At 39.3% G+C, this 23,095-nt stretch overlaps 1 protein-coding gene across 2 annotated transcripts in view; it reads right to left on the bottom strand.

The window, feature by feature from the left end:
- LOC149183191 (PR5-like receptor kinase) overlaps positions 1 to 23,095 on the bottom strand; it is a 138,614-nt gene that overhangs the window by 29,759 nt on the left and 85,760 nt on the right. The gene's annotated exons all lie outside the window — the stretch shown is intronic.

The following is a 23,095-nucleotide window of genomic DNA, read 5'->3' as shown; positions in this document are numbered from 1 at the left end:
CCTGAAAGCTCTAGCATGACTCATGAAGAAGAGGAAGAAATGCTACATGATATATCAAAATTACAAGAACAAGTGCAACAAATGTCACGCTCACAAAAGTTAACAGATGCTAAGATAAATGGCGTGGAAGCTAAGATAAATGGCGTGGAAGCTAATATGAATGGCATGGAAGCTAAGATGGACAATTTGAAGATAGATTTGAACACAAATTTGAAGACAGGCATGGCAGATTTGACAAATTTTCTACAAGAAATACTTACTAATGGTGAAAAGGTAGTAAAGGAAACTCATGATGAGAACAAAAGAAATGTTAATCATGATTCCATAGATGCTAATGTTGGATCGAAGAATCACCATATTCCAAAAATCGATATGAGGAAGTTTGATGGCAAGGATCCCGCCACATGGATATTACAGATGGAGCAATTCTTCGATCTCAATAATGTGCAAAACACACAAAAGGTACGTATGGCAACTGTATATTTGGAACCAAATCAGTTTGTATGGTATCAATGGCTTTGTTCTCGTAAACAATTTATCACTTGGGCAATTTTTACGGAAGAATTGATAGCACATTATGAGGATACAAAAAGCAACACTTTTTTTAGCCAATTGATAAGTCTCAAACAAAAGGGTTCAATAATGGAGCACATTGAGGAGTTCCAAAAATTGAACATAAGGGTAAAAGATATTCCAGAGGAGCATAGGATTGATGTGTTCATAGGGTCTTTAAAGGATAATATCCAACATGATGTTCGCCTTTGGGAACCTGATTCATTAGAGAAGGCATTCAGGTTAGCAAGAAAAATGGAAAGCAAAATTATGGCAACTAGGAAGCATACCACTCACAACTATAAAGACGGAAGTGTTGTTGCCCCTAGTCTTCCACAACCTACAAGGTTGACACCACAACAATTGGAAGAAAAAAGAGCAAAAGGGCTTTGTTACAATTGTGATAGCAAATACACAAAAGGTCATAAGTGTGCTGAGAAGAAATTATTCTACATAGATTGTGAAGAGGAAGAAGAAAAGGAGCAAGAAAGGTCAAAAGAAGAGGATATATTCCAGGAACAAAGCCTAGATGAAGAACAAATAAATCCGACCATATCTTGTAATGCATTGGCGGGAATTACCACTCCTCAAACCATCAAGATAGAAGGACAAATCAAGAAGAAAAAGGTAATAGTGTTGATTGATTCAGGAAGCACCCACAATTTTATTCATTGTAGGGTAGCAAAAGAATTGAATTGCTTCCTATATCCAGCACCAGAGTGTCAAGTGATGATTGCAAATGGAGGAACAATAAATTGCTCTGGAAAGTGCCATAATATCAAGCTATCCATGGGAGAATATGTATTGACTAGCCCAATGCTTTCCATTCCAATGGGAGGTGCTGATGTTGTACTAGGAGTCCAATGGCTACAATCCTTGGGTACAATAGCTTTTAATTTTCAAGAACTTTTCATCAAATTTTCTACGGAAGGAAAGGAAGTTGAATTAAGGGGTATTGCAGGGAAACCAGGAAAGATAATCAGCTCTAATGGCATGACAAAGCTTCTAAAAAAGGAGCAAAGAGGTGTAATTGCACAATTATGTTCGCTAGATGTTTCCACATTGGAATCATCTATTTCTCCAGATCTCCAAAAAGTCCTGGACAATCATTCCAAGGTATTTGAGACTCCCAAAGGTCTCCCACCTATGCGTGATCATGATCATGCTATTCATCTGATTCCAGGAAGTGTTCCTCCAAACATCAGGCCGTACAGATATCCCTATGTCCAAAAAAGTGAAATTGAACGTATGGTTGCAGAAATGCTAGAGGCTGGTATAATTCAACCGAGTCAAAGTTCTTTCTCAGCTCCAGTAGTATTGGTGCACAAGAAGGATGGATCATGGCGCATGTGTCCGGATTATAGGGAGCTCAACAAGCTCACTATTAAAGATAAGTTCCCCATTCCTGTCATTGATGAATTACTGGATGAATTGCATGGATCAATTTACTTCACCAAGTTGGATCTTCGTTCGGGATATCATCAAATCAGAATGAAGATTGAAGACATTCCGAAAACGGCATTTAGAACTCATGAGGGTCATTATGAATTTTTGGTCATGCCTTTTGGCCTTACCAATGCACCTTCAACATTTCAAGGTTTGATGAATTCAATTTTCAAACCATTCCTTAGAAAATTTGTGTTAGTATTTTTTGATGATATACTAATCTACAGCAAGTCTTGGAAGGATCATGTTGAACATGTTGACAGGGTGCTACAACTATTGGAGGAGAAACAATTATATGCAAAAAGATCCAAATGTTTCTTTGGAGTCCAGGAGGTGGAATATTTGGGTCATATTGTATCTCATGAAGGAGTTAAGGTAGACCCTAGCAAAATTAAAGCCATTAAGGAATGGAAAATCCCCACATCCATAAAGCATCTGCGAGGATTTCTTGGGTTGACAGGGTATTATCGCAAGTTTGTTAAGAATTATGGGAGAATAGCAGCACCTCTAACAACATTATTGAAGAAAGATTCATTTTCATGGACTCCGGAAGCAACAAAGGCCTTTGAACATCTTAAAGAGGCAATGTGCCAAGCACCGGTCTTAGCTACACCGGACTTCACAAAAACCTTTATTGTGGAATGTGATGCTTCAGGAAATGGAATTGGTGTTGTTCTAATGCAAGATGAAAGACCCATTGCTTTTGAAAGTCGTCCAATCAAGGGAAAGTTTTTAAGCAAAGCTATTTATGAGAAGGAAATGTTGGCAATACTCCATGCACTTAAGAAATGGCGACCCTACCTAATGGGAAGACACTTCAAGGTAAAAACGGATCATGATAGCCTTAAATACTTTTTAGAACAAAGATTATCCTCTGAAGAGCAACAAAAGTGGGTCACAAAGATGTTGGGTTATGACTTTGAAATCATCTACAAAAAAGGGAAGCAAAATGTGGTGGCAGATGCACTCTCAAGAAAGGATGAGGATGTGGAAGCATTGTTGTGTGCCATTTCTATTATCCAACCAGATTGGATAAACGAAGCAAGGGAGGAATGGAAGAATGACGAAGAAGTGTGGGCACTTATTCGAAAGCTACAACAAGATTCCAGTACTTCTGATACATTTAGCTGGCAAAATGATTCGTTATGGTACAAAGATCGCTTATACCTCTGTAAGAATTCCCAGCTAAAACAAAAGATTCTTATGGAATTGCACACTTCTCCCTTAGGAGGGCACTCAGGATTTTTAAAAACTTACCACAGGGTTAAGAAGGAATTTTTTTGGGATGGCCTTAAATCAGATATTCAAAAGTTTGTGGCGGAATGTTTGGTTTGCCAACAAAATAAAGTTGAAACAATTAAGACACCGGGTCTATTACAACCTTTATCCATTCCAAGCCAACGTTGGGAGGAGGTTTCAATGGATTTTATCACAGGTTTACCCAAGTCTGAGGGAAAGAGTGTCATCATGGTGGTAGTTGACAGACTTACCAAGTATGCACACTTTTGTGCATTATCACATCCATTTAAAGCCAGTACAGTTTCTACTGCATTTATGGAAACAGTTCAAAAGCTACATGGAAACCCAAAGATTATTGTAAGTGACAGAGATCCCATTTTCACTGGAAATTTTTGGACAGAATTATTTTCTTGTCTTGGTACTCAGTTAGCTCATAGCTCATCTTATCATCCTCAATCTGATGGGCAAACTGAGATAGTAAACAAATGTTTGGATATCTTCATTGCTTTGTATCTGATAAACAGACACAATGGGTCAAATGGTTGCCTCTGGCTGAATGGTGGTATAACACTTCCTTCCATACAGCAACAAAAATGACCCCATTTATGGCACTTTATGGGTATCAACCACCATCCATCACATCATATTTAAGAGAAAATTCTAAGGTTCAGGCAGTGGAACATCACATCGAACATCAACAACAAGTCCTCCAACTCTTAAAGGATAACCTCGTGTTGGCACAAAATAGAATGAAACAACAGGCAGATCAACATCGCAGTGAAAGAAGTTTTGATGTAGGTGATTGGGTATTCCTACGGCTACAACCATATAAGCAAATGTCCCTAAAGCAAGCTAAGAAGGATAATAAATTATCACCAAAGTATTATGGTCCGTACAAGGTGTTGCAAAAGATTGGTACTATGGCATACAAATTGGAGCTTCCTGCAGCTTCTCGATTGCACCCAGTTTTCCATGTTTCATGTTTAAAGAAGGTTATAGGCGACAAGCTCCCAATTCAAACAATATTGCCAGAACTTGACGAGGAAGGAAAAATTATATTGGAACCAGAAGCAGTCACAGAAACAAGAACTCGACAGCTACGAAATCGATCAATTTCAGAGTATCTTATCAAGTGGAAGAACTTATCCGCTGAAGATTCCACATGGGAGGATGAGAATTTTATGCAGAAGTATCCAGAACTACTCAAGCGTTGAGGACAACACTTTTTTGAAGGAGGGGCATGTTGGGTCCCTATAATACTAGTGATTACCCCATTACTATTGTAGTTATACCCCTTATTTATATTGTTGTGCCCCTATTATCCCCATATTGTTATTTCTGTGCCCCATAGAATCCCTCTATTGTTATTTTTGTGGCTTTATATTATTATTGTTAGGTCGGCTGGATTATATTGTGACTCCTTAGACTCCTATATATAGAAAGGAGGTTTTTTCATTTGAATCATCAAAGAATTGTTCATTTATGTAATGTAAAGGAGGTTTCCCCCTCGAAGAGGCTGAATTCTAAGGCGTTGATCTATCTTTTCTATCTTTTCTTGAGCTGGTTTCATAACAGTCTTCCTAATTGAGCTTGAGAGGAGAGATTACATACCTTTTGATTTCATTGGGAAGAGTGTGAGGCTTTTCAAAGTAGAGGAGATTCCTATTTGGACCCTGGGAAGAGCTTGTACAACATCAAGGCACCAAAAGTTGTAAATTTTCTTCTATTTCAAGATTAATACAATCAAGTTTATTTTTCTCAATAAGCTTTGTTTTATGGTTTATTTTATGAACTCCTTGAACATCATAATGAACACGATTTGTTATATTAGCTATGCAAGTGTTATTTGATGTGTGCTTGTTTGTGTTTGCAGATTCTCAAAAGGAAACTCTCTTGGACGGTCGAAGCGTGGCTTCCACAAACTAGCGTTGGACTTAAGGTAGGGTCTAAAACACCTCTTAGTTTTTATTGTGAATCGCAATATGTTTAGAGAAAAGTAAATTTTCTTGTTCTGCTTGTTGCTAGATATATTTAAATACTAGGGAGCTCGGCCTTGTCCGCAAGGGTGATTTATCCAGCCAATAAATTGGCGACTCCACTGGGGATCTGAATTTGGTTTTTGGTTGTCCTTTTCTTTGACTTGAGAAACTTGTCCTTGTTTCTGGTTTTTTGCTTGATGTGTGTGGGATTGGGTAGTTTTTAGGATCTGGAATGTTTTTGTTTTTTCCAAAATTTTGAAAGAGGACCGCACATTCTGTTTAAGTTACAGTGCGGACATCCCCGCACTGTTACTTTAGTGCACAGAGCGGTACCACATCTGGTTATACTGGACGCCTGCGGACCCTGTCAAACTTTTTGAAAAACTCAAAATGTTTTTTCCTAGTTAAGTTTAGGTTTTGTTTACGCTTTTTAGCCTCTGCCCAGATCTGCATGTGTCCTGTTAAAAATCTCTTATAAGTAAATTCCATTGGTATTTTTGTTTTAGGTGATTTTCTAGAAGTTTTGCCTGCCTGGATTGGTCTTCACCTGGTCTTTGTAGTGATTCAGAGATTAGAAGCCTGAAACCTTAGATTACCCTAGTTTTTTGTGTCTTCTTGATGAATCTGACTGGTTTGTGAGATCTGCCCTTGGTGAGAAATAGATTTCATTTTCTCTTTGCAAATCTTTGAAAGAACTTGATCATAAGTTTTGAAATTCATTTTTATAAAAGAAAACACAGTTGGATGTTTTTTGATTGATTCATTATTCTGAATGAATTAATCCTTAGTTTGCTGAATAGCTAAGTAAAACGTCCTCAAAAAGATTTGAAGCTTTTATTTCCATTAGGTTTTTAGAAATTTTTAGATCTCAAGCTTAGTTTTTTCATAGTTTTGAGTGTTTTCTAGAAATTTTAGAATCTCTTTTGGAAAGAATTTGTTTTTTGTAGTTTTTGAGTGTTAAAAAACAAAAAGGGATTTATTTTTCATGAGCATAATTAGTAGTCCCGTTTTGAGTTTATTGAAAAAGACAAAAAAGATTTTCTTTTCATTTCTATGTTGAAGGAAAGATTTGTTTTTCAAAGCATTGCATTCTCAACTCTTTCTTTTAGCTAGGAATTCATTGAAGGAAAAAGGATTGTTTATCATCTTAGGTGCATTTTTAGTGTTTTTGGAGTCGAGTCTTCACACCACAAAGTTTCATCTCCGTACCTATTGTCTTAAGAAATAACCCATAAAAATAAAGCTTAACTAAAATTAATCTAGCAATCTTTTTATTTCTAGGGCTCTTATCACCAATATAGCTTAGGCTAGTATCTTGGAGTAGGGAGTAATTAACTCTCCAAGACAGTTAAAACAAACAAGTAGCTATATCTTGCGGTATGAAATAAATCTAATTGTAATTGATATAATCTGGGAAGCTCCTCTTAAAGGAGTCAATCACGAGATCATGTCCGAACCTTTGAGGCAATCAAGTCTGTCTCATTGGGAAAGATAGAGGATTTGCGCGTATTAAAAACGGTAAACCTTGGATTAACCATTGTCGAGGAGCCTGGGGTCACTTGTCGGTAAACCTTGGATTGATCATGTCAAGGAGCCTTCAAGGGGATTGAGCTTTGTTACTCTGCCCTTGCGCGTAGATCGGATCGTAGACTGTTCCCCCAATTGTATTTGTTACTGTTGGTAGCCATAGTGACCATAATCTTAAGATTCTTTCCTAAGGTGACGGTGAAGGACGGGTCTCACTATACCTGGAGCAGACGTCGACTAGACTCACTTGGAATTTCTGGGGGGTTCTCTTCACTCGAGACAGTTTTGTGAAGAAACTTGTGCTAGTCTATTTCATTAAGCAAGTTGTCGAGGTAACTGTTCCAATCGCCCTTTTGTATTGAATTTTGCGACATTGGATTTCATCACCAACTAGTGTTTTCAGTACGAAAAGTTACTTTTTGTGTGTGGTTTGAACTCCTAGATTTTTTAGGCGTGTGATCAATTGTTTGGTTCTTTAGAGACTTTAGGTGGTTTTATTGAGATTTTCTTTGTTAGCGTGTGAAGTAATTAAATATTTAATCGTGGCTGAATTACTGAGACAATCCCGTAGACTTCGAGGGCAACCTCCCGAATATACACCAAGTCAGCTTGAAGGGCTATGAGCTCTTGTTTCACCTAGTGACAGTAGAGTTGGGTCACCGAAAGCTAGAGAGTCAGCTTTAATTATTCATCCTGATTATCAAATTCAATCGGCGGAGTATATTTCTGAACCAATTTCACTTTCTGAAGTTACTGGTAGTATTTCTCATACTAGTGAATTTGTTGATGAACCTGAAATTTCTGAGCCTGAAACTGAACCTCCTCCTACTCCATCTTCAGGATTTGCTTCTCCAACTTCTAGTGGTCCTAGTTCACCCAGGGTAGGAAATATCATTACCCAAAATCTTCCTTCTGGACTCATTTCTATTGAAGAACTTGTTAGTTCGGGCAAAGATATAACTCTCCTTGAAAATCGACCAACTTTAGAACTTAGGGAGCGTGAATCAATTTTCTACAGTCCTGTTAGAGGTAACGCTTGGTACATCTCATTAACCAACTTTTTAGAAAATCCAGGTCTTAGTTTTTCACCACCTTGAATTCCTTTCCATCCTATGCCCAGAGGTTACTATCCTCCTTTGAATATGTTGAGACAATCATCTACATCTATGTTTTCCCAATCACTGAAAACATTTTTATATGGCGGTCCTTCTGTTCCTTCTGGGTATCAGTCTCTCACTGGTACTTTTTCAGGAGCATCTCCTCAACCAATTGAACATGGAATATCATCTGGTAATAATGGAACTCCATCGTTGAGCATAGAACAAATTCTTATGATGTCTGGTACTACTCCAAATCCGCAACCTCAAGGTAGTCAGTTACCGCCTGGGGGGCAACCTCAAGGATAGTACATACCTTCGGGACAGTACATTCCTCAAGGTCAACCCTAGACTCAGTACATACCCCAAGGTCAACCCTAGTATCAATATATACCTCAAGGTCAAGCCCAGTTTTAGTACGTGCCTCAAGGTTATCAACCTCAAGGTCAGTACCCATCTCAAGGTTTCCAACCGCCTTCTGGTCAACCATTTGTACAAGGAACTGGAAATGTACCTTTCAATTATCAGCCCTACGCTCAACCTGGTTATGGTCCTCAATATGCTCAACCTGTTATGGGTCCATACCCCGGAATGAACATGGTGTGCGATCCATCTCAAACTCAACAGAATTTTCAATCTAATGAGCAGTTGTCATCTAAACATGGATAACCTTTGGTTTTTGGTTCAACCCAACAACCTGTCCAGTCTAGGGTAGTTCAACAGTCTAGGCCTAGTGCGCCTCGTACTCCACCTCAAACTTCTGCTACAACTACTACATCTTCTGTTCAATCTACCACACCTACTTCTAGAGTATCGGCAGCTCCGGTTTCTACTGTTCTTGTATCAACTCCTCAAGCCTCTTTACCACAGTCAGGACCCACAGTCCAGACTTCGGTTCAGATGCCTGTAGGGCAAGCTAGTCCAAGTACGGTTGTCACAAGTCAACCTCAATTTACTTATCAACCCTACCAGGGACAGTACCAATTCGGTCCTGCTGTGCAAAACCCAGTTTATCAGTATCAACTATACCCTGGGTATACTTATCAACAACCTCAACAACCCCAGTTTGGTTCGGTTAATCCTGGTTTCCCAGGAGGATATAATATTCCAAATGCAAATCCAATTCTGGGTTATCCTAGATATCCTCCTCCTGGGCTGGTCTTCTAACCCAATGTTTTCGTGACCCTAACCTTCAGTTACCATTTATAGCAACTTTGGGTTTACCTGACTTGACGCGCCTTACGAATGATCCAATTAATTATCTTCTGTTTTGGCCGCCAATGCCGAATAAGTTGCCTAGTGATATCCCAAAGTTTGAGGGTAAGTCAGGAGAGGATCCATCAAATCATGTGATGACTTATCACCTCTGGTGTGCATCGAATTCCATTATAGATGATTCAATTCGCTTACGTCTTTTTCAACACACTCTGATTGGTCTTGCTGCCAAATGGTACATTGAGTTACCACGAGGCTCTTTTTATAATTTTATTTAGTTCGCTACTTATTTCTTGACTCATTTTCAGTTGCCTGTCAGATACAACAATGGCATGGAATTATTAACTTCATTGAAATAGTCAACGTCCACGTATATTTCAGATCATATTCATGAATGAAGACATCGATGGCGTTTAGTGAAAGTATTTATTCTAGATCAAATTTTAGCATAATGGTTTGTTAAATCATTATTACCTAAAATCACTGAGGATGTAGCTAAGGTATGAGTTGTTACTGAAGAGAAAGTAATTGCTCAAGCTCGGTACCTTGACCTTGTTTATACGTAGTCGAGTACTTTACATGAAAAAATCCCCAACCTTTCGAAAAACAATCAAATAACTGCAGCTCCTTCAGGGTCTCATGCCGTTGATGGTATGATTGGTTAAGTTAATACCAAAAGCAAGAAGAAATCTTCAAAGAATTCTTCTCCTATTATAACTTTGCCAGATTCCTCGACAGGAGACTCTTCCGCTGAAATTCCTGCCGATATCCATGTCGTAGAATCATCTACAGCCAAATCAAAATTCGACGGTAAAAAGAAAGGGAAGAAGAAAAATAAACAAAACTGAAAAGAGAAATCCGATAAAACTGAATCTACTGACGAGAAACGTAAACCTCTCTATCCTTGTCTCATTTGTGATGAGGAGAATTTTACAAGAGACTGCCCACATCGAGCTAAGGTTTCGAAAATTGTCAAAGGTTCTCAAATCCCTGCTGTCTTGAAGGATCCTTTTCCTAGCCAAGATAGTAAAATGATCGGTTCTTCCTCAAATGTGTCAGAAGAACCCATAATGATGATGTCTCATGTTAGGATTGCGACGCGATCGCAAGATTACGGTAGTAAAAATCCTGTTGGTGGTAAAGAAGAAGAATTTTCTAATTCAAACCCATCAACTTCAACTCCTTCTGGTTCTGATCTGCTACAGATCGAGAAACCTAATCCTGACTTAGTAATCAAACCGCCTGCTTTCAATCCACATGCGAGAGCTACTCAGAACTATAACATTGTTGAAGACTTAGCTATTTCCCCTTCAGCAATGTCAGCTTTGGAGGTGCTGCAATCATGCCCAGCATAGTGTAAATTACTATTGTCAACAAGAGGAGCTATTGATATTCAGGATTCAAATCTGATAATCTTCGATTTAGAGAATATTACACCTCGCCTACCTCATCAAATGGCTTTCCAGATTCCAGTGTTAGTCAAAAACAGGCCTTGCTTTTGGACTGTAATTGATGAGGGAGCTTCTACATGTATTATGTCGATCTAATGTTGAAGATCGCTTGGTTCTCCAACTCTCAATCAATCCCCGACGATTCTAAAGGCTTTTGATGGCCGAGGGTTTCATCCTTATGGCATTTTACAGGATTTCCCTATAGGGGTTGAAGGCAAAACTGTAAATCTAGATGTGGAAGTGGTTGATGCCCCTCTAGATTACAACCTTCTCTTGGGTCGTAGTTGGTCTTATGCTATGACTGTTGTTATTTCATCAGTCTTTCGACTTATCAAGTTTCCTCATAATGGAAAGATTGTTACCATAGACCAGCTAACTATTTTTCGTCCGACCCATCCTCTTCTGAAAGTATTCAACATGTCAGTAAAACAACTATCCCATACAAGGATGTTGGGGTAGGTTTGGTTAAAGATTTTGGTTTACTATGAACTTTTTCCTTTCCTCCTACTAACGTATTGCCTTCTACTACAACCATTCATATGCTTTCATCGAGCACTATTGCTTTTGATGATCCTTGGATCGTACCTTCCGAGTCTGAGGTGGATTCATTCGGTGACGTGATGCCTTTGAGTCCCTTTGAAATTGCATACCAGGCCGTACAGTCATTTTCCGACTCTTGTTCAACCGAACTTGATCCAATGAATGTGATCCATGGAGAATCACTTTCAATATCAACCTCAGCTTCAACAACATTCTCTGAGCCTGTTTATACTGATGAACAAATTTGTGAACTTTTGTCTGTTGATGAATTACCATGGGAAGATCTTCATCATCGATCTTCGTTCTTACCTGAGCTTGATCATTTTGAAAATGATTTTTCATCTATTTTTACCACTGATTATGTCAAAGAACCCTAGAATCCATTGCAACATCCTGATTCTGAATTAAATTTGGGAAACATCTCCCGAACGGTTCCTATTGACATTTCAGTTCAACCTGGAATTATTGAAAACATTCATATAGGTGCTTCTTGTACGGACGATGAACTCCAAACATATAAAGCCCTATTTCAAGAATTCTGAGATGTGTTTTCCTAGTCATATGAAGAAATTCCAGGAATTGATCCATCAATTGTTGTTCATGAAATTAAAACTTACCTAGATGCTAAACACGTCTGGCAACGTTTGCGTCAGATACACCCACGAAAAGCTGCTGCTATTAAAGCTGAAGTTGAGAAATTACTTCGTGTAGGTTTCATTTATTCAATTCCCTTAACGGATTGGGTATCGAATATTGTTCCTGTTACCAAAAAGCAAGGAACGATAAGAATATATATCGATTATAGGGATATTAATCGCGCTTGTCCTAAAGACAATTATCCAACCCCCTATATCGATCAAATTATTGATGATTTTGCCGGCAGTGAAATTTTTTCCTTTATGGATGGTTTTTCCGGTTACAATCAAATCAACATTCTCCCTGCTGATCAACCAAAAACGGCTTTCATTTGTCCATGGGGTATGTTTTCTTATTGCAAATTACCTTTTGGATTGAAGAATGTCGGAGCAACTTTTCAAAGGGCCATGTCTTACGCATTTCATGACATCAAGCACATTGTGCAGCCTTATCTCGATGATTTACCTGCCCATTCATTACGTAGAGCCGATCATCTCAGTCATTTACGAGCAATATTTATGAGATGTAGGCATTATCGAATTAGGCTGAATCCACACAAATGTTTTTTCTGTATAGAAACGGGTCGTTTACTGGGATTTGTTGTTTCGAAAACTGGCATTCGTGTCGATCCCTCGAAGGTTGAAGCTATTGTCAAATTGCCTCCTCCTTCGACTCTTCGCCAACTCCAAAGTTTACAAGGGAAAGCAAACTTTTTACGTTGTTTCATTCCTAACTACGCCGAGATAACGAAAGGTTTTACCAGATTGTTGAAACAGAATACTCCATTCTTTTGGGATGAGGTAGCTGACAAATCTTTTGATGCACTTAAACACATGTTAACCCATGCACCATTATTGCATCCTCCTAACTACAACCAGGAGTACTTTTTGTACCTCACCGCTTCTCATTCCACCATTAGAATGGTTTTATTTCAGGAAGATGAATTCGGCAGTGAACATGTGATTTACTATCTTAGTCGAACTCTAAATCTGACTGAGCTTAAATATTTGCATGTGGAGAAATTGGCCTTAGCAGCTGTTCAAGTTGTCCAACGTTTTCATCACTACATCTTATTACGCAAAACTACAGTAATTTCTGACTGTAACCCTATGATCTATATTTTGACCAAACAATTGCTAGGGGGCAAGTATTCCAAATGAATGGTTATCCTATAGGAATTTGACTTGGAATTTGAAAAATCCAAGGAAAAGAAATCTTTGGTTTTTGCGGAACTGATGTGTGATTTCCCGCATACTAATACTGAAGCTGTGGCAAAATAACCCATTGCGGATGAATCCTTGTTTCTTATCACTACTCTTGATCCATGGTATGGAGATATAATTGTTTATCTCCAAACCCAATCTTTTCGGTCTGAAATCTCATGATCTTAGCGAAAGAAAATACGTTTCCAATCCCAACAATACAATATTATTGGAGATACACTCTATCGTCGCGGGGCGGATTCGGTTTTCCGACGTTGTCTAACTCATGAATGACTGTCACTCTGGAGCATGTGGCGGTCATATGTCTGGGTATGCCACAACACAGAAGATATTGCGCGCTGGTTATTTCTGGCCATCCTTATTTAAATATTGTATCTATGTAGTCCTGAAATGCCACAATTTTCAAATTTTTTATCGTAAGATGCGTGCTCCACCTGCTCCTCTCCACCCTATAATTGTTGTCGGTCCTTTTGCAAAGTGGGCTATCAACTTTATTACATGTAACCCTCACTCGGACGAGGGGCATGCGTATATCATCCTTGTGGTAGATTATTTTACTAAGTGGGTCGAGGCGATGCCTACATTTCTGGCAGACGGTAAAACTACTGCAATTTTCATTTTCAATCATATAATTGCTAGATTTGGTGTTCCTCAAGCGATTATTACTGATCATGGGCATCATTTTCTAAACATCATGATGACTGAACTGACATATCAACTTGGCCTGCGTCACCATAGTTCTACTCCATATTACCCGCAGGCTAATGGTCTGGTTGAAGCTATCAACAAAGTTCTAGTCACTATGATCCGTCAAATCATTGGTATTCATAGGTCGAATTGGCATAACATGTTATTTTGAGTGCTTTGGGCATATCGAACCTCAGTAAAAACATCAACTAGTTTCACTCCTTTTCAACTGGTTTACGGTTTGGAAGCAGTGTTACCCATTGAATGCGAAATTCCGTCATTGCAGATAGCCATAGAATTACTCCCAGCCACTTCTGAAGAGGAGAAATGTCTGTTGTACTTAGCTCAACTAGATGATAATCGACGTGATGCTGCATTAGCAATCAAAACTCATGCCAAACGAATAAAAGCTCAATACGATCAAAATGTTACACCTCGTACTTTTTCGGAAGGAGATCTAGTCTTACTATACGATCAAGCAAACGATAAGCTAGGAACTGGAAAATTTGTACCTATGTGGCATGGTCCTTATATTGTTAAGCGAAAGCTGGCAAAAGGGGCCTATGATTGGAAGATTTTGACGGTGTCTCTTTAGGTAAACCCAGAAATGGGCTTTTATCTGAAGAGATATTATGCGTAAATTTTGGTGTGGAGATTTTCATTAGATTAATTTTCTTTCTAGCTGGTGTGTTTTAGATTAGAAAAGTGTGCCTAGTTTAGAGAGTGTTTTTGTCATTATTCCTGCTTATCTTGGTTTTACTCTTGATATTGCAGATGTCGATGTCTTCTCAAACATATATTGGTTTTGCTGATGGTGCTTGTCGTAGTACACGGAACATTTCTTCCGCAGCTTGGGTTATCTATTCACCCTCTGACGAGTTAGTATCTATGCATGGGGTAAGCCTCGGTCAAAAAACGAATAACATTTCAGAGTATAGTGTAGTGGTTGAGTTATTATCTGAATCCATCTCATTTGGGATTCGGAGTTTGATTGTTAGGTTAGATTCTGAACTCGTTGTATTACAGCTTAACAGGGTTTATGCCATTAGAAATCCAGTGTTATTAAGATTATTCATGAGAGTTCGTCTCTTGGAATGTGAATTTGATTACATTGAATATCAATATATTCCAAGATACTTAAATACATTAGCAGATGCAGTTGCTTCTCGAATGTTAAGTAGACATTTGCAATAAATCAAGATAAATTTAAAAACATTCCATAACCTGTTGCACAAGATAGCCAATAATAGTGATATATCATAGCATAAGAGTGTGTCAAATATACATCGTCTTCGATCATAGGTTGAAAAACACCTTATGATCAGCAAAAATGATAGTACAAAAAGCAAAATGTCGTATGAGTCTACAAAGGCGATCATCCTATCACTGATGATGATCACGATAAGAAACCACTGCTCGGGCCACCCTACAAAGGAACCTCCTAAAAGGTCCTACGACCCCAATCACGTAACGTTGTAGCCTAAGTGGAATATCATCTATGCTAGTCTCTGGAATGTCTGCTATCAAACGCTCTAGATGATTCTCCAATTCAACCAGGGTCTCTGCTAATTGGTCCTGTGGGGCCGGTACTGCTACAGCTGGGTGTCTCCTCTCATAGGGTTGGAGAATGGCTAGTCGTCGTGGACCCACATCTGCATTTAAAACTTTTTACTATCAGTTTTGGACGATTTAAAATATAAAATAAAAGAATATAGTTTAAAACTTACAAAGTGTTGAAAATGATTTTACCTGAATCATCCCATTGCTCTCTTGGTGGAAGAGCCATGTCTGGATCACCACGATAATCCATCCCAGCATATGAAAAATCCTGAATCACAAAAAGTTGGTTTCCCAACCAACAAAAATACTCAAGTGGAAATCAGACAGCCTCTGTACCCTCCTCAGGGTGACGGGCCATAACTGGAACCCAACGCATAATCCTAGGCTCTCGAGGAAGTCCAGCCTCAACGGAAAGCTGCTGTGGGACCAACATAGGGACCCTCTCTAAGACAAAGCTCACGACTAAGAAACCATATCCAAAGTTTTTTAGTTCTTCATTCTTTGCTCTAGTCAGTTGGCATTTTACATTGGCCAACACAGCCGCGCACCAGTTGAAGATGGTGCCTCGATAACAGTCTACTGCCATTCGCATCTGGGATCCGGTAGCTACATGCAACGTTGTGCTCTCACATAGTCTGGTGACAGTAAATGCAATCACTTTAAGTTCAAGATGGGAGATAGTTTTAATATCTATCCTTTTGTCCGATGTTTGTTTATTACAAAACTCTAGGCGGAGACTAGCGATAGACTAGCCACCTGGCCTAGTCCCGAATAGAGATAATCGTTCACCTCTCTTGGGCAAACCAGTCAAGAAGTATATGTCCTCTGGCTCGATTTCAAGCCGGTGGCCACTAATAATGAAACACCGATCCTGTATGTTCCACCTGTCTACCAGCCATTGTAGAAAGTCTACCTGAGCCCTCATGCCGGGTATGGCCCAGAATTTAAATAGTCTACATGTTTTTAATGGCTGTAATGAAGGCGGATAATTTATTGCAGCTAGATCCACATCTTCATGCTCCCGTTCCTACCAGATGATCATTTTGTTTATCCTACATTGCAAAAACGACGGATTAAAACATTTTGGTTCAAGAATTTTTGGTCAAAAATGGAAAAAATGGAAGTTTTAAAACCTAGTTCGCGAGGTCTGCACCTGCTAGTTAGGGACAGTGCGTAGATCCACACTTTTCCTTAGCGTCAGGTGTGGAACTCTGACTTTTTCCTTTGTAGGAAAGATTTGGGGTCCGTAGGTTCTGCATGTTGTGCCTATGGACCCCCGCGAGCAGTTTTGTAAACAAAATTTTCCTCAAAAAATCAAATTTGAAGCCCTAAAACAAAATTCAAACGGTTGAAATGCAAGATAAGGATGATGTGGATTACCTGGAAGTGACAGTCTTTGATTCCAACGGTCGGATTTTCCGCAATCTTCAGAGGAAGTTTCATACCCAAAAGCTCTTTTCTCTCACACTTGTTAATAGTTTACATCATTGACTGGTAATCAAGTGGTTTCTACCATGTTCGACTTCAACACATTCATTCGCATGGATAGAATCGTACTAGTTCAGGAAGCAGAAATCAAGACCCTGGATCTAGTTTCCACCATCCAGGTTGCGAGGAATCTTGTTATTCATTATATAGTGGACTATTCATAAACAGAAGCCTGCGCCCATAGTGTGTCTACATATGTCTATACTTGTGATGTATTACAAAATCATTCATGTATCAAAGCAATTTAGTTAGTTTTCTAGTTAGTTTTGATCTGAGTATGGGAATGCCTACCTCAGCGATGATATGTTCACATATATATATTTTGCATTGAATGTTTTTACAGGTTCCGACTGGGGTATCCACAGGATGATCCTTGAAATGATAAAGTACTTCACTCTTCTTAGATGACAAATACTATCCTCATCTATTACAGACTTCGCACTTTAGGGGGCAATCTGTTGCACTAAAAATTGTCACCATGACATTCTGCAATATGTGTGAGTCTATCACCACTCATAATTCCCTCCTTTGCAAGTCTTAAACCTCAGTTCTTCATATCAAGCCTTGAAAATAAGAGAAAGTCCTTAAAATTCTGTAAAACTCTGGTGTCGCACTTTCTCTTAGCATTACCTGCGGTCCCGCACCTAATGGTCATGTCCCTTGCGCACCTGACCACTCTGTCTCTGTGTAAAGGGTGTGGACCCCTGTAAAAGTCAAAAAGGTGCAAGTACATTCTTAAAAATGCACTTTGAGTCATTTTTCGAAGCTTCTAGAGTGAATCTTCAGGTGGCAAGTTCCTTCCTTTGAGGTGCATGCATCCCATACCTCAAAGAGCTAACCCCTTGATGTGAGGAGCTTATCCCTTTGAAGGAGGACTCTATCTCTTCAGTGGTGGACCTGTAACTTCCTTCCTCTGCACTATAAAATGAGGCATTGGGCTGGTTACTTGGGAGGTTGAAAGCTGAATATTTTTGAGGTGAAATGTTGTTGGAATTTAGTCTTCCTAATTGAGCTTGAGAGGAGAGATTACATACCTTTTGATTTCATTGGGAAGAGTGTGAGGCTTGTCAAAGTAGAGGAGATTCCTGTTTGGACCCTGGGAAGAGCTTGTACAACATCAAGGCACCAAAGGTTGTAAAGTTTCTTCTATTTCAAGATTAATACAATCAAGTTTATTTTTCTCAATAAGCTGTGTTTTATGGTTTATTTTATGAACTCCTTGATCATCATAATGAACATGATTTGTTATATTAGCTATGCAAGTGTTATTTGATGTGTTCTTGTTTGTGTTTGTAGATTCTCAAAGGGAAACTCTCTTGGACGGTCGAAGCGTGGCTGCCAAAAACTAGTGTTGGACTTAAGGTAGGGTATAAAACACTTCTTAGTTTTTATTGTGAATCGCAATATGTTTAGAGAAAAGTAAATTTTCTTGTTCTGCTTGTTGCTAGATATCTTTAGATACTAGGGAGATCAGCCTTGTCTGCAAGGACGATCTATCCGACCAACACACATTGTCCACTATTGCACATGGGCGATGGCAGCATGTATGTCCCTAAGAGTTTGAAAAAACATTTTTCTCTGCTGTTGTAAGCCATGGACATGGACAACTTCTTTATGCATGGTGAAGAATATATCATAGAGCTTCCACATGGTAGTCTCAATTGTTGATACTTCATCAAGTATCGCTTTCCTCATTTATACCATTGCGGAAAGTTCATTCTACTCTGAGTTTTTCTACCTCTTGCCTGACCATCAGCAAGTTCTTTTCCATTTTTTCATTCTCGGCCAACAGGAACTTAACATTAGAGATTATGGCTCCTTCATAGGCCAAGGTGGCATTGGCAATGGTAGTTGTATATTGTCTGACATCTGACACTATCACCCTTTACTTCCTGAATCCAGGTGATATGTGATTATCCAAAAAGTGTTTTCTCCTTGCCTGTATAATCTTCTTCTGTAACTTATCGAAAGAAAGATTGTACACATCCATCATTGTATCATCATCAAGGATAACAAAGTCTCATTGCTTGCTCAAGATTGGTTTTGACACTAGAGGTGGAGGATACTAAGAGGTGACCTCAAGTGCTCTTGGCATGAGGGCGATGTCTTCATTCTATGGCTCATCCCCCAACTCCATGTCTGTCACTTCAATCAGTTTCTCAATCTATTGAGCAAGCTCTTGATCCTGCATTTTCTCACCCTCTTCTTTTGTTGTTGGTTGTTCCGCTGTAAAAGCTTCTTCCTTGGTGATTAGGTCTTCTCTCATCTTGTAGCCTTTCTCGGCCTCTGGATTCTCGACAATATTCCTCTTTCCTTTGTCTTGTACCAGATTTCTACTTATTCTTGTTGTTGTTGTTGCTGGCTGCAAATCAACCTTCCAAGCTATGGCTATATTTATGGGCTCATGGAGCTTGGAGTTATTGTAACAATATCTCCAAGAATCCTCCTTGTGCCAGTGGAATGTTTCGTGGATCCATGGATAATACATCTTCATATAGTGGTTCTTGTGAATACCATAGGGATCATATGGATTGAAGTCTTTGGTGTCGAACGCGAACTTCAATATCTCCTTAGCTTTGGCATGAACATCTTTCAATCTCTTGATCTCATACAATCTTATCCGCAAAGGAAGGGCAGGCCATGGTGCCTTCTTTTTCCTATGCAGTCTTGATGATAACCGCATGGAGAAGTGATACAAGGCCTCTTGCATGACCATGTTATCCATGGCATGCCTTGGTAGAACATGCGAAGACTTCTCTTCGCCAAACACTCTGATGAAGGTGCCACTGAGTGAGGCATACCAATCTACAATGTTAAGTATCACCTCCAATACTTCATACCAATCTACAATGTTAAGTATCACCTCCAATACTTCTTGGGACATGCAAGGTGGATCCTACTCCAAGATCAGCTTATACAATAGGATGATGAAATGGTTAGTCAGCCTTGCCATTACCCCTCATTAGCTGCAGTCGGAAAGCAACTTGCAATAAATATTGACAATGGTCTCTTTGGTGTCCATGTCCAGCTCATGCCAGGAAACTGTTGCTAGGCACATATTGCATCCAGCAAGTATGCAGACATGTAAAATCTCGCTTTCTCATCCTTCGGAAGATTCCAGGAATTGATCGCAGGGACTTTCAATTGAAGAGCCAACAAATCCGACCAATTTAATGACCTTCCATCATTCACTAACTGCTCCAACACAACCACCCAACCTTCAGGCAAGGTCTTCGTCCTCTCTTGACCATATACTCGACATGCAAAGATGATCAAGAACTAGTAATCCTTCCTAAGAGACTTTGTCTTGTAAACATGATTTGATGTCACTCTAAAATTTGATGGCTCTTTCACCCAACGCTTGACTATATCTCTCATGTTTACCTGGTTGTGGGTGGCATAGAAAAGTGTGTCCATGTGCCTCGCCCCTTGAGGTAAATGATACATTTGATGATAGTTTTCCAACCTAAAGGTAGCAAGATCTATCCCACTAGCACTTCTCAATGTCATAGTTTCTAGATCTGTGTGTGAGACAATCCAACTGATAATGTTTGCAGATGGGAAGGTGGGGTACCTACATGCAACCCTTTAGAAGCCTGACCGCTAGATATTGATATAAACTTGTCAATCCTCTAAATCCTCCTTGAAGTCCTCTACAAAGGTATCTTTAATCTGTTGCCATGTCAACTTCATGCCCTTCTCAATGAACAACTCAAATTTTCCATAAATTGGCAAGTTAACTGACACCTTCTCAACTGCTTCCCTAGTACACACGGGCCTCACTCAATGAACCTCTAACATATCACATGCATTCGTGGCATATTAAACAGTACCCTTAATTTCACTACATATTGGAAAATACCTCTAAAAATAACATTATTTAACCCCCTATCAATATGAACCCAATACACCTTCCCAATTTGAAAAACCCCTACTTTCACTAGATATTGTAGGTATCCTTTTTTTCATTATTATTTTTTATACCCCTTATATTTTTCATTAACATTGAGCTCCATTTTTTATACCTTACAATATAAAAACCCTTTCCCCCCTATATATCTCCCAATATATTATGTCATTTTTTCCTCAATATATATCCCCCAATATGAATGCATTTGCCATGGTATTGCTCCCCCAGTGAAGCCCCCATGCCTTAGTACTACTCTCAACAGTTTCCTTTAACGAAAATCTCTTGGAAGCCATGTTAACTGTATATGCTCGAGAGATTCTCAACAACTGTTGTACCTGGAGACAAAGAGGACACTGATGGTGCACAACTATTAGCTTAAAAACAAAAGAACTTCAAGATGAGATCAAGCGAAAATTTGGGCAACTATTGGGGGGATTGTGCAATCTTGGTTCACATAGGTGACTGACTACCTATTGGAATTACGCATTGCATAATACCAGCATTCGGTGGGGAGGTATTGGTAACTGGAACTGCGCAATGTGCAATTCAATCTGGGCACATGCCAGCAGAGACTGCGCGTTGTGTAGTCTTAATGACCAAGGCTTAGGGACCACCTCTTGGAACTGCGCAATGCGTAGTTCAATCTAGGCACAGGCCAGGAGAGACTGCGCATTGTGCAGTCTTAGTGGCAAAGGCTTGGGTGCTGGCTACTGGAATTGTGCAGTGCATAATTGAAGCTAGGCCTAGGTTTCATTTGTGCATTTCCATATGCCAAGTCCGGGCCTTGATCTCCAAAAATGTGTAGTGCATGCTGGGAAAAGGAGATCCGAACCAGAGAAGTTCAGATCTTCCCAAGAGGAGTCTGAAATCAAACATATTTGAAGGGTAGCGTGATGTTGAGTGTAGATCTAAGTGAATGATGATGCATCCAAGTGAAACAAGTGCACGAATCAATCAAACTAAAGAAAAATGAAGCATGTGGAGAGAGTTGTCATAACAACGACCAAAAGTGCAAAAAATGGGTGATGTATGCGACACTTGGGAAAGGCGATGAAAAACTTAAAACAACACTTCTACAAGCTAAAACAAGTTAAAATGCCAACAATCGTTCAATAAAACGAGTGAAACAACACTCTCACAAGCTAGACAAACAAAAGCGACAAAAAAAACAACAAAAGACTAGAAAAGCAAGACTTACCCGGGAAAGAAACGACGATTGCACCGAAGGTTCCTTTATCTCCTCAGGAAGGCCAGAGCTCCAAGATTGAATGTGAAAATGAGCTCATGCTACACCAATTAAATATATTTGGCCAATTTAGGGTTTATGAGGTGAAGGCCAAAAATCAAGGAAAAGGCGACACTTGGTGGAAGTTTACAAAATAACTTAAGTGCATGCTTCAGACTACTAAAAATAGATCCCTATTTTCTAGGGATTCTTTTTCACTTTTTTCTTTTTTCTTTTTCAGGAAAATTTGCCATGCATTGCCCAGAGAGATTGCATAGTTCTAGGAAGCACTGGGCAACTCACTGGCTTATGCACTTAGTAGCTCTGAGGAAGAAGCTTCTGTGCAATTTCTGGGTTGAGTGGCTTTGAGTTGCCTCTTAGGTTCTGCAAAGTTTCCTAGTTGAAGGCTTCTTGTAAACTGGCTCTACTCATTTTTGGAGCTGAAAGCTCACTGTCAGCGTGGACTATGTAATTACCGAGAGAAAGGCTCACTACCCTTAAGGATTTTGCAGTTCACTAAGGCAAGCCTGGAATCGGGTGAGAAGACCAAATCAAGAGATCAACTTGTGGGTTAGCGAGTAAGCCAAGTAAGAAAACACAAGCCATAATGCAAAGGATGAAGCTCAATCAAAGCACAAGTAGCTGGGTCAGTGCAAGATGAGCTGTTGTAGTTTAGAAGGGAGGCTCCAAAGCAAATCATAGGAAAATTTTTGGAGGGTGGTTGTAGCTGATACAACAAAACCCTACCCTAACAAGGCATTTGACAATCTCTTTGAAGGTGGTCAATCTGATGGCACTGGAGGCAATAAAAGGGACAATCCAATAGTCCAAAGGCTAGTAATAAGTTCTTTCACCACACATAATAACCACTTCTTCATCCAACCTCAACCCAATGTCCATCTCGACTAGAATCCATGCGACCCTCATATCTAACACCACTAGGGACTTGTTGTCAAAGAATACAAATTTTCCTAGAGAGTTGACCACACTAATAAAAATATTCATGGACCATATTTCAAGCAAGAAACCATGGAGCTTTACCCATAATTATTTGAGTTGTGGTTTTCATTTGAAGGGTTGAAACCTAGGTGTCATCTCTGTATCCATAGAAAACCTTTGCCAAACACCCAGGGTTTCACAAGAATTACATTTAGGTCTTCTTCTCTAAGAAAATGGAAGGCCAACCGATCATTTATGAGGAGACAAATTTTTTGTGAGTACCTTATCAAGGGTTTACAGGCCGATTCAATCCACTTCCAAATTCTTTCTTTAGAAAAGGAAATATAGAAAAATTTACCCACAAGAGGATGTTGTGAAAGT

This window comes from Pinus tabuliformis, chromosome 3_2, assembly GCF_031772625.1.
Source record: "Pinus tabuliformis cultivar Carrire ecotype Pingquan chromosome 3_2, CPIR1, whole genome shotgun sequence".
In the NCBI taxonomy this organism is placed as follows: domain Eukaryota; kingdom Viridiplantae; phylum Streptophyta; class Pinopsida; order Pinales; family Pinaceae; genus Pinus; species Pinus tabuliformis.
Note: the sequence above shows the minus strand (reverse complement) of the source record. Positions and strands in the feature narration are given on the sequence as shown.